Below are 10,294 nucleotides of genomic sequence, written 5' to 3'. Positions count from 1 at the left end.
CAAGGGAGGTGTTGCCCTCCCCTCCCCTGGGGGTCTTCAAGAGGAGGTTAGATAGGCATCTAGCTGGGGTCATCTAAGCCCAGCCCTCTTTCCTGCCTATGCAGGAGGCCGGACTCGGTGATCTATTGAGGTCCCTTCCGACCCTAACATCTATGAATCTATGGTTGAATGAAGTCTCAGACTTGACTGATTTGGGTCAAACCAGTTTATGAAACTTTTGTCCCATACCCCTTCCTGGTTCAAGATAATCAGGGTCCACCAGCATCCAAGCATGTGTTCCAACCCTGGGCTGGGCTGTGCTGTCTGCTCTAGCAGAGAAGGGTAGGGGGTGGGGAGGGGGAGATAATCAGGGACTGCCCCCCTTTCCCTCTGGCAAACCCTGGCTGGGGTCTGGGGCCAGGGCGGGGAGTTAAACCCCTCCTGCCCTGCCTTGCTAAACTTGTTGAAAGTTACTGGTGGCATGACTGTGGACTACAAATCCTAGAGGCACCTGGAAACAAGAAAAGGAAGTGATAAGCGACCCTGCTGAGTCCTGCTGCTGTGATGCTGGACTGCAAATCCCAGAGTCTTTGATGGCAACAGGAAGAGGAAGTTCCGGAGAGCCATGCTGTACTGCCCCCCAGCTTCTGGCCTGAACCACTGCAGGCATGTGGCTGCATTCCCTGAATCAAAGGTAAATGTATGTCCAGTTGTTTCTCAGTTTAATCTTTGCAGCTTAGACTAACCTGCAGAGACTGAATCGATTCAGCCTTGGGATTATTGACTGTCTGTGCTTAACCTATCTTACCCAATGTCTCACCCAATGGGCACTGCCAACATTCCCTTGTGGAGAATGTTCCACAACTGATTAGACTTTGCCGTTGGTAGACGTCCTCTGATTTTTCAGCCTTAACTTTCTGGGCTTATTCTTGTCCTGGAATTGATGGCTGTACACCCCTCGAGCTATGCTAATCCATTCAGTATGTGGACTGCTTTCTCTGGACACTGACAAGTCTTTGCTCTGCTTCCAAAATGCCAGCTTACCCCTCCAACTTGATGGTTTATATAACTGCTAACAGCTCTTCATTTCTTCTCCTCCAAAGCTTTAATGGGGGATTTGTATGGCAGCTTTTTACATCAGGAGAAAGGGAGGAAAATTCCCATTTCACCTTATCAGTACAAGGTAGTGAAGAGGAACATGAGTATGGCAGTAAGAGGCTATTTGGAGGTTGGAACAGTCTGGGGATACATGAGATTTTGTACATTAACCTTGGGACATCTACAGCAGAAGACCAGTGGGGCAAGTGCTAGAGCTGAAAGATCAGGGAATGTTTTATTGCAGGGATGGGTGAGGTAGCATTCTAATAGGCTCTGTGAACCATTTCCACAGGAAGCATTTCTTCATCTCTGGAAGGCAGCCACCTCTGGGGTGGAAAGTGTGCACTTTGTACAAGAGCGCCAAGCAGGAGCAGGCCTTTGATCACTATAATTGATCCAAGACCTTGATTTTATGTTTACCTGAGAAGCAGCACCCACCTCCTGCAGCATGATGCCCTAAACTACCACACCGTGGCATTGCTTTAGTGTTTCTGAGGGAAGAGTTGTTGTCCTCACTTCCTGCAACGTCTGGTATTTTCTTTGGAGATTTCCTAGGTGTTGATTATCCCTGACTGCAGAATTTGTGACCCACATCAGTTTTAGCTTCACTAGAATCCTGGGGATGTGAAGGGATTAAACCCCCAGGGGCTGGGAAATAATTTTAGTGTCTCTTGATGGATCCTGGTCCTGGTCATGGGTAAGCTGCTTTGTGTACCATTCATGCATAGAAGGGAACCATCACTTCCCTTAACCTGCTGGCAGCACACCTACTAGTGCAGCCTAGTATGCTGTTAGCAGCAAGGGCACGCTGTTGGCTCATATTCAGCTTCTTGTGCACTGTAACCCCCAGGTCCTTTTCTGCAGAGCTGCTGCCCAGCCAGTCACCGCAGCCTGTACTGGTGCATGGGATTGTTCTGTCCTAAGTGCAGGACTTTGCATTTGTCCTTGTTGAACCTCATGAGATTTCTTGTGGCCCAAACCTCCAATTTGTCTAGGTCAATTTGTCTAGGTCAATTTGTCTGAATCCTAGCCGTGCCGTCCAGCATATCTACTATTTCTCCCAGCTTGGTGTCATCTGCAGACCTGCTGAGGGTGCACTCTATGCCATCTTCCAGGCTGTTGATGAAGACATTGAACAAAACTGACCCCCGGAGCACTCCACTTGATACTGGCTGCCAACTAGACACTAAGCCATTGATTATTACTCTCTGAGCCTGATGCTTCGGCCAGTTTTCTATCCACCTTCCAGTCCATTCATCCAGCCCTTTGGAGTAAGTTGGAATCTGTACTTAGGGGCATAGGACTGGGCTGAACCCCTTGGACCAGGTAGTATCTTGTTTCCTTTTCTCACTGAATTTATTCTGCTTTCCTGTTATAAATGTTGTCCCTTGAGGAGGATACATTGCTGACTGCAGCTGGATTATCTTTTGCTGAGTCATTTTGCCACCAAACAGTGCATCCATCCATCTCTCCCTTTTTGAAGAAACTCCTGATCACTGTGGGAAATATTAGAAATAACTGAGCAGAGATATGACTCCTGCCAGGAACTCCATTCTTTATCATAGATTGTACATCAAGAGCACCCTACTTACAGTATCTGTCTTTCCGCAGCCTTCTCATCAGATACATGCATTTATTTTATCATTTGAAAAAGTAACAGTGGTAAGATTTGAGACAGAGCAAGTCCTCCCCCACTTAGTTTTATCTTTATCTTTTCATAAGTGGACTCTTGGAAAAAATGAATAAATAAAGGGGTGGTAATTAATCTCCCTTTGTCTTCACTCCTTGAAAGGTGGTAACCCTCTTAATGAGAATGACCTTGCAGTTGAAATGTGTCTCTTGAGGGTTTGCTGTCCCTGACACAGCAGGCTCCCATTAGATATGTTTTTCAAAACTGTGGTGGGTAATTAGACACTCATCCATCTTGATCTGGGGGAGGAACTAATGGTGTTAATGGGTATGGGAGAACTCTTTTGGGCCTTCATCTCCAAGTTGGTCTGACCCCAAATCCTATGGAATTTTTTGAAGATTTGGGGCATGGAGGAGAGATTATTTTTCAAATAAAAGCCTTGTGCATTTCTGTGCTCTAAGTTCAGTTTGGAACTGTTTGTCTGGACCTAGCTTCAGCTCAGAGCTTGCAGCTCAAGTAAGGTCTGGAAAGTAGGATTTCTCTGATGCTGCATTAGCCCAGGACCGAGGCTGTGCAGAAGGGCTCTACCTTTGCCCCTTACCTCTGTTGTGGAGCAGGGCCATCTGCGTCAAGGTACCTGTAAGACGCTTGCTTTCACTCTGGGATGTGTATCTTCCCTCTGGTTTCAAGTTCTCCCTAGTAATATGACATGATGTCCTGACCACAGGAGTCTATGTCCAGGGAGAGCAGGGAGGGAGACGCTTAGATAATGGCAAAGTCATTTCCACATGCCCATGGTGATACAGACCGAGAGAGATGCAGGAAAAGTTGGCACTAGGAGCAGCAAGTTCTCAAACAGAGTGATTTATCAGGTGTCACAGGGAAATAGCAGATATCAGACAAACCCCAGTGAAATGTCTGCTACCACAGGCACACAGAAAGGGTAAAGTTCACTGGGAGTGGATCTAGAAAATGGGAGTGAATCCAGAATCCTTTGTCATGCAGAAGTAACAGGCCTTTTTATGAATTGCTTGGGCATTCTCCAGTACGTGGGGAAGGTGATAATAATAGTCAGCCTTCGCTACAGCATGGCAGTGGTGACTCTGTAACAATTTATGCAGCACCTTGCACGTAAGGGCTTTACAAACATTGCTGAATTAAGCTTGTACAGGGAAATGTTACCAGTCTCATTTCACAGCAGGAGAAAATGAGGATAGGGATTTCCACAATGTCAAAGATCAAGCCTGGGGCATAGTTAGTAACAGAACTCAGGTCTCCTTTAAGCCAAGAAATCATTCTTCCTGCATTTGTCTGATATCTGCTATTTCCATCAACAAAGAGCTACAGATGTCACCTAAACAATCCTTATGGTCCCCTAAGAGGTGGGTTATTATAATGGTCTCTGATTCATAGGTGGGGACACTGAGGCACAAATAGGGTGATGTGACTTTCCAAATGGCCACAGGAAGGAAGTCAGTGTCAGGATCAGAACTTTGGCTTCTTGGCTCCCAAGCCTATGCGGAGGTTTCTGGAGTATACCTCTTCCATTAGAGAAGATGCCCCACCTAGATTACTGTTGCCAGGTGATACCTTTCCTTGGCAATCGTTTTTGAAGTTCTTAGCCTTCTTTCTTTGTCCCAGACAAGTTCCCTTTGGAAGTCCACCTGTGGTAAGATACCTTACACTAGAGTGGAACCAAACAGATTGTTGCTGGAGCTTTGTGTGATGCTCCAGTGAGCTGTCAGTGTTTAGCAGTGATTAGCTTTTTTTAAACCACCTTTTTCTTCATCTGCCAGAATTTTTTAATTTTTCTCTCATTGCTTTGCTTCCTATTGATTGCAAAAGAAAAAAAAAGAGCTAACCCCCTGTTCAGTAATAGAATATTGATGAGAAGGTCGGGGAAATAGAGAGATGGTGGAGGTCTTTGTTCCTACTTGACAAAAGCTGAAGAATAAGAGGAGAGAAATGTGAGTGTATGAGGGGGGGAAAGGAGGAGGAGAAAGAGAGTTATTTAAAATCCCAGCTAGGAAATCACTCTTCCAGTCTATGTGGTCACAGTGAGATCAATTTTCAATTTCAGTTTCCCTGCCTTTTGTGTTTCAAGACACTTGCATTCCACTGGGGACCTGCATGATCTGCCACTGACTGTTTGTTTAAAACAAATTGTCTGTATGTATTTGTTTCAGCTGAACTGCTTCCTGGATCAATGTAACATGATGTAAGGAGAAAGCAAAGAGAGAATCTTAAGGCCCACTTCTGTCCTTGTACCTCTTTTACACAGTGGTGACTCCACTTCAGTGTCATTACTCTCAGTTTACTCAGGTGAGATGGGAGAAGCAGGAAGGCCCTTGTTTCATAGATTCAATTTACTGTCACATAAGACGTGGAATGCAAAGGAATAAATGTTCCAGGTATAGGTGGATGGCTTGGTGTTAAGCAGCTGTGCTCTGTCCTTGTATCACATCCCTTATCTCTGATTAACAGCAGACCAAGGTTTCTGTCTGTAGTTTAGATCAAACCAGTTGCGTGATCCAACTTATAGATAGGCAGAGCTGAGGCCCAGGCTTTCTCGTGGTGTAAATCAGTGCATCTCTATTAATGTCTAACTTAGGCCACTAGAGAATTTGTCCGAGGAAGAATGTTGTCTGAAGTACAACATACCAGTTTTATTCTTCAAACCGATTATGGATTTATTTATTTATTTATTTGTGAGCTGTAAATGTTGCCCTTCCCAAACAAAGGCTCAGGGTGGCTTACAGTAAGGGAAACAGAACAACTTAAGGGGTCAACAGGAATCAATAAAACGAAATAACAGACCAAAACAGAAAAAGCAGAGATCCACTAAACAACATGTTGACCTAGTTTTGGTTGCTAAATGCTTGTCCAAAAGCTTGTCCAAAAAGATGGGTGTTGCAGCATGTCCAAAAGATGTCCAGACTTCTGCTCTGGCAGGCCTTAAGAGGAAAGCAGAGCTGAGAAGTAACTGCCGAGAATGACTTCCCATATGTTTTTGCTAAGCGGATTTGGTGTATTGATGATATGTACAGGAGGTTGCTCTCAGTGGACCTTAGGGATCATGATTGTGTATAGGGGAGAAGGCAGTATGTAGGTCACAGGCCATTTAGGGTCACAGGTAAAAACTACCACCCTGAATTGCACCAGGAAAGCTACCAGTGCAGTTGCTGGGGGACTGGAGTTTTGTGCCCTAATGACCCCCACCCATCAGAAGGTCAGCCAGCATGTTCTGCATCCACTGCAGCCTCTGGATGGTCTTCAGTGGCAGCTCCACATGGAGTGCAGTGCAGTAGTCTAGCCCTGAGATTACAGGAGAGGTGTGGACAATAGTGACCAGATTAGAGTCAGTTAGAAAGGATTGCAACCTTCTTACCAGATGCAGCTGGTGAAAGGTGTTCCCAGCCACAGCCACCACCTGAAGATCAGGTGCAGCAGAGGATCTAGGAGCACCCAAAAGCTGCAAACATGAGTGACAAGGGGATGCTGAACTCCATCCATGATAGCTGCCCCAGAAACCCCCAGGTCAAGTGATCTGCCCACCACCTTCAGTTCTGTCTTGTCTGGATTCAGTTTCAATTGTTTAATCGGCATCTAGTCCTCAATGGTAGCCAGGAAAAGGGCTGAGACTGCAGGGCCAGGGTCAGAAGAGAAAGAGAGGTAGAGCTGGGTGTCAAGCATATTGATGACACCCCAAGCAATGACCTTCCCCAAAAAGGGGAGGTTGGAGGCAGGGCAATTAACTAGATGGGGGTCAGCATTAAGTGATGGTTTCTTCAGCAAGGTCCAAACAGTCCCAGACTGAAGTACCCTGTCTTCCCAAACAGAGGCATTGACAATCCCTCCCAGCAGTGCTCCAGTCTTCCCTGGCTGGCTTTTACGCCTGGATGGACGTGGGATCCAGTTCACAGCTGGTCTCCCTCATCCCTCTAAGCACATCCCCTGGATTAGTAGGTGGTATCAATTTAAAATGAATCATGTGAATGGGACAAGACCAGGCTTTTCCAACCCCAAGCTCTGAATATGCAGCAAACGTGATGGTCTCCAAGCTGTACCGGATATGGGCTATTTAGGGAGTAGTCAGTTTCTCTCTCCCCTCCCCTACAGTTTTGGCAGAAATTTGCATGAAAAAAAATCAGATTCTGTCTTAAAATCCCCATGATTGCATACATCAACTTGCTGGAATACAAAACTGTCTGATTTCTCTGCTTGTACATAAATCTGAAACAAACTCCAGGAAAATTAATTTAAATGAAAAGACACAACATAATATTCCGGAAATGATATCAGGCAAATGGGAGATTAGAAAATGTGTGCACAGGGCTAAGTTTATATTGCATCAAATGAATCAGAAATTACAATGCAAAATTGTGTGCATTCTAGCCATGTTATTCCTTTCAACATCTTTAATGAAAAATGAAGGATTTAATGAAGATTAAGCAGTGAGTTGAGGAAGGTCGTCTTGCTTTGGAACTGTTGAATATTTAAAACCAATAGCCCAGCTTTTGCGTTCAAAAATGGTCATCCAATTACCACACCTTGACAGTTTGTCATGGAAACTGCTTGTACAAGTCACCAATTAGATGCTAAACTGGTCATTTGCACAGAAAGTCATGGTAAATGTGTGCACAAGTTGTGCATACACACATTTCTGAAATGTTGGGGCTCTAATTCCAGGCATGAGACTAACAGTTTTAGTTTGAAAAAATATTACTATTGATTTATTTAATCCAATTTTAAAGACAAATTCAAAGAAGAAGTAATCAAAAAGTCAATCCCTTCAGATCATCCATCATTCTGTGTTGCTTTTCTCTGAATTGTCTCTGTTTTGACTTTGCATTATGCAGTCTGCACACAGAGTTATTAGATTGCATAAGTGAGGAACTGATGACTGTTTACTGATCACATTTCACTGGAATTTTATATCTGACAAACAGGAACAAGAAGGGGAGTTGTGGGTCCGAGCTAAATGCCAATATCACTGGACAGTGGGGTTACCTGTGCTATTTATACCAGTACATAGACATGCACCACGCCTGCTTAAACATGTGACTTAAGTTGCAAGTTTTCTGGACCATTGTTTGGCTGTGTTGTACCACAGTGGAATCCTGGTCGGTGGACAGGGCTTTTAACCAGACAGTAATACAGATATTGGTAATGCTAATAGCATTGGCTTGCTACTCATCAGGGTGCCATTGTTAGACCCTCTGAAGTTTGCAGATAATTTCATGGACAGCAAGGCTTTAACCTGGGGCGGGCAATTATTTCAGGCAGAGGGCCACTTACTGAGTTTTGGCAAGCCATCGAGGGCCACATGACAAGCAGCCAGGGGCAGATAAATATTCATTTTCTAGATTTTTTTAGGGGCCTCATTGACCAGATAGAACAGCCTGGCGGGCTGCATCTGGCCCATGGGCCATATTTTGCCCACCCCTGCTTTAACCCCTCCATATTGCCACCGGAGGCCAGTTTATTGCCTGAGTGGTACAAGGTCTACCAGGCCTCTCCTGGCAGCTTGTCTGTGTTTGTGGCTACAGGTTTGCCAGAGCCCATTGGTGCATTTTTTGTTTTAGAACAAAGTTGGTTGCTATCTTGATGAGATCTAAAAAAGTACAAGGCTGGCAGCTGGGTGAGATCCTGGGGACAGCGTTCACACACAGCTGTCTTTTTCTTGAAAAGTAGCAAGTTGTTTCCTTTTGGTCTTATTTTTTGGGGGTGAATTCTTAATGCAAATCCAGCCAGAGACAGGCACAGAATAGGTATTTGCCAACTCTTTCCATGCAACTCTGCTAAAACACCTGAATCCTGACCTACAACTTCTGCTACAATTCTTTGACACCTGCAAGTCTGCTGAAACCCCTCAGAACCAATGATCCTCCTACTACCCTAATCTTAAGAGATCCATATAGATCTGTTCCTCACAGAAGTCTAAACCCTTGACCGCTGAAGAGAGAACTTGCCAAGGGTTTAGAGAAACCATAATAGCCATTTAAGGGCATGTGGGCCTTTCAAGTGGCGGAGAAATATTGTTGGTGGAGTCATAGCTTCAATGCAGTTAATGACAAAATTTTCACTCAGTTCACTGGTGTCAGGATTTTACTCCAGGAATCCAGATGGTATATGGGCTTTAGTGCTCAAGTTTTGTATTTGTCTCAGAATTGGTGTATGTCAGGAGAGTGGAAATTGTGCTGGCTTGAAGTGATGGTATATCTGCGTGTACCGGTGGGTATATAAGATTAAGGCCACCCACCCTTGTATATGTTTAATCTGTTTTCTTGTGGTTTATTTAGAGGTATCCAGGCACTTCCAGCTGCTTTGACTACTTTGGTGTTTAACCTTGTTCTATCCCTGAGCTGGCTGCTGGCTGCATGCCTTCTTCCTAGCTGATCATGGTGTTCTTGCCTGATTAGGAGAAAAGGTGTTTGACATGGTTGAATGAGTCTTTGTTTGAGACTGTCCTTCATGCATGACAATTTGCAATTTTGGGCTGCACCCTTTTTGTCTCCCTATCTTCCATCCTTCATCCCTTTCCCTTTAGCTAAGGTGACCCAGTGCCACACTGGGTAATTAAGTAGAACCTTACCACAAGCTTCGTTCAAATTGATGAGTTTGGAATTCTGGGCAAGAACCTGCTTATAGTTGGGATGATGGCTGTGGTCTTCTCTGGACATTGCTTGCATCTGAGCTGGAGTGGGTTTCAATCATTTGGATGAGAGACTTCCAAAGAACAACAGTGGGATGGAGGCAGGTAGCAGGTGGCAAAGCTGCATAATATCAACATTTCACCCAAAATCCCACACTTTTTGGAGTTGACCTCCTGCTAGAGTTGCTGTGTTCTGGATTAGAAGCAAACTGAGGACCTGATACTGAAATAAATCCAGAACCCCCACACACAAGTTTGAGCCCCAGAGGTCTGGCCAGATTCCAACATGAGGAATCTTTCCCCACACAAGAAATCCTCCCCCTCCTTCTATTTCAGGTGGATTCTGCATTCTTCACTTGTCCATAACTGTTCCACTCCACATGTGGCTCCTTTCCATGGGCAAATGTTTCTTGCATATGTAGTCTGCAAAGCACTTTTTGAACTATTGAAGGTGACAGGGGATATTGAAATGTGAGAAAGTACTGATAGAACAAAGAGCCGGTTGTATCAGAAACAGCATGGACTGGATGTGGGAACAGTGGTTGGGAGCCATGAGCTCAGGAGTTGGATTGCAGTTCTACTGTTACTTTGCTGTGCTGCCTTGGGCAGGTCACTAAGGCCCACTGTTCCAAAAGTGGCCCCTGACTGGCAGTTCTGAAGTTTTTGGCATTCAACTTAAGACACCACATGGGTTTTTCTTTTAGAGAAGCTGTATACCAGCAGTTCCTGGTGAAGCCAAGACAAGACACAGCAGGGTGGTGTACCAGACTGTTGGAGCAGGGGGGGAACATAACGATGATAGCAAAGAGGAGCACGTGCCTCTGTGGAGGAGCTGTGCGATCATTTTGCAGGCGTAGGCCTTTTTAAAAATAAAGCTATGAATAAACAGGAGATAATCATGGTGTTGGTGAACCTTATTGTTATCCTGACTG

Source organism: Alligator sinensis, unplaced genomic scaffold, assembly GCF_000455745.1.
Source record: "Alligator sinensis unplaced genomic scaffold, ASM45574v1 scaffold1195_1, whole genome shotgun sequence".
NCBI lineage: Eukaryota > Metazoa > Chordata > Crocodylia > Alligatoridae > Alligator > Alligator sinensis.
The sequence above is the reverse complement of the archived record's forward strand: the minus strand, read 5'-3'. Positions refer to the sequence as shown.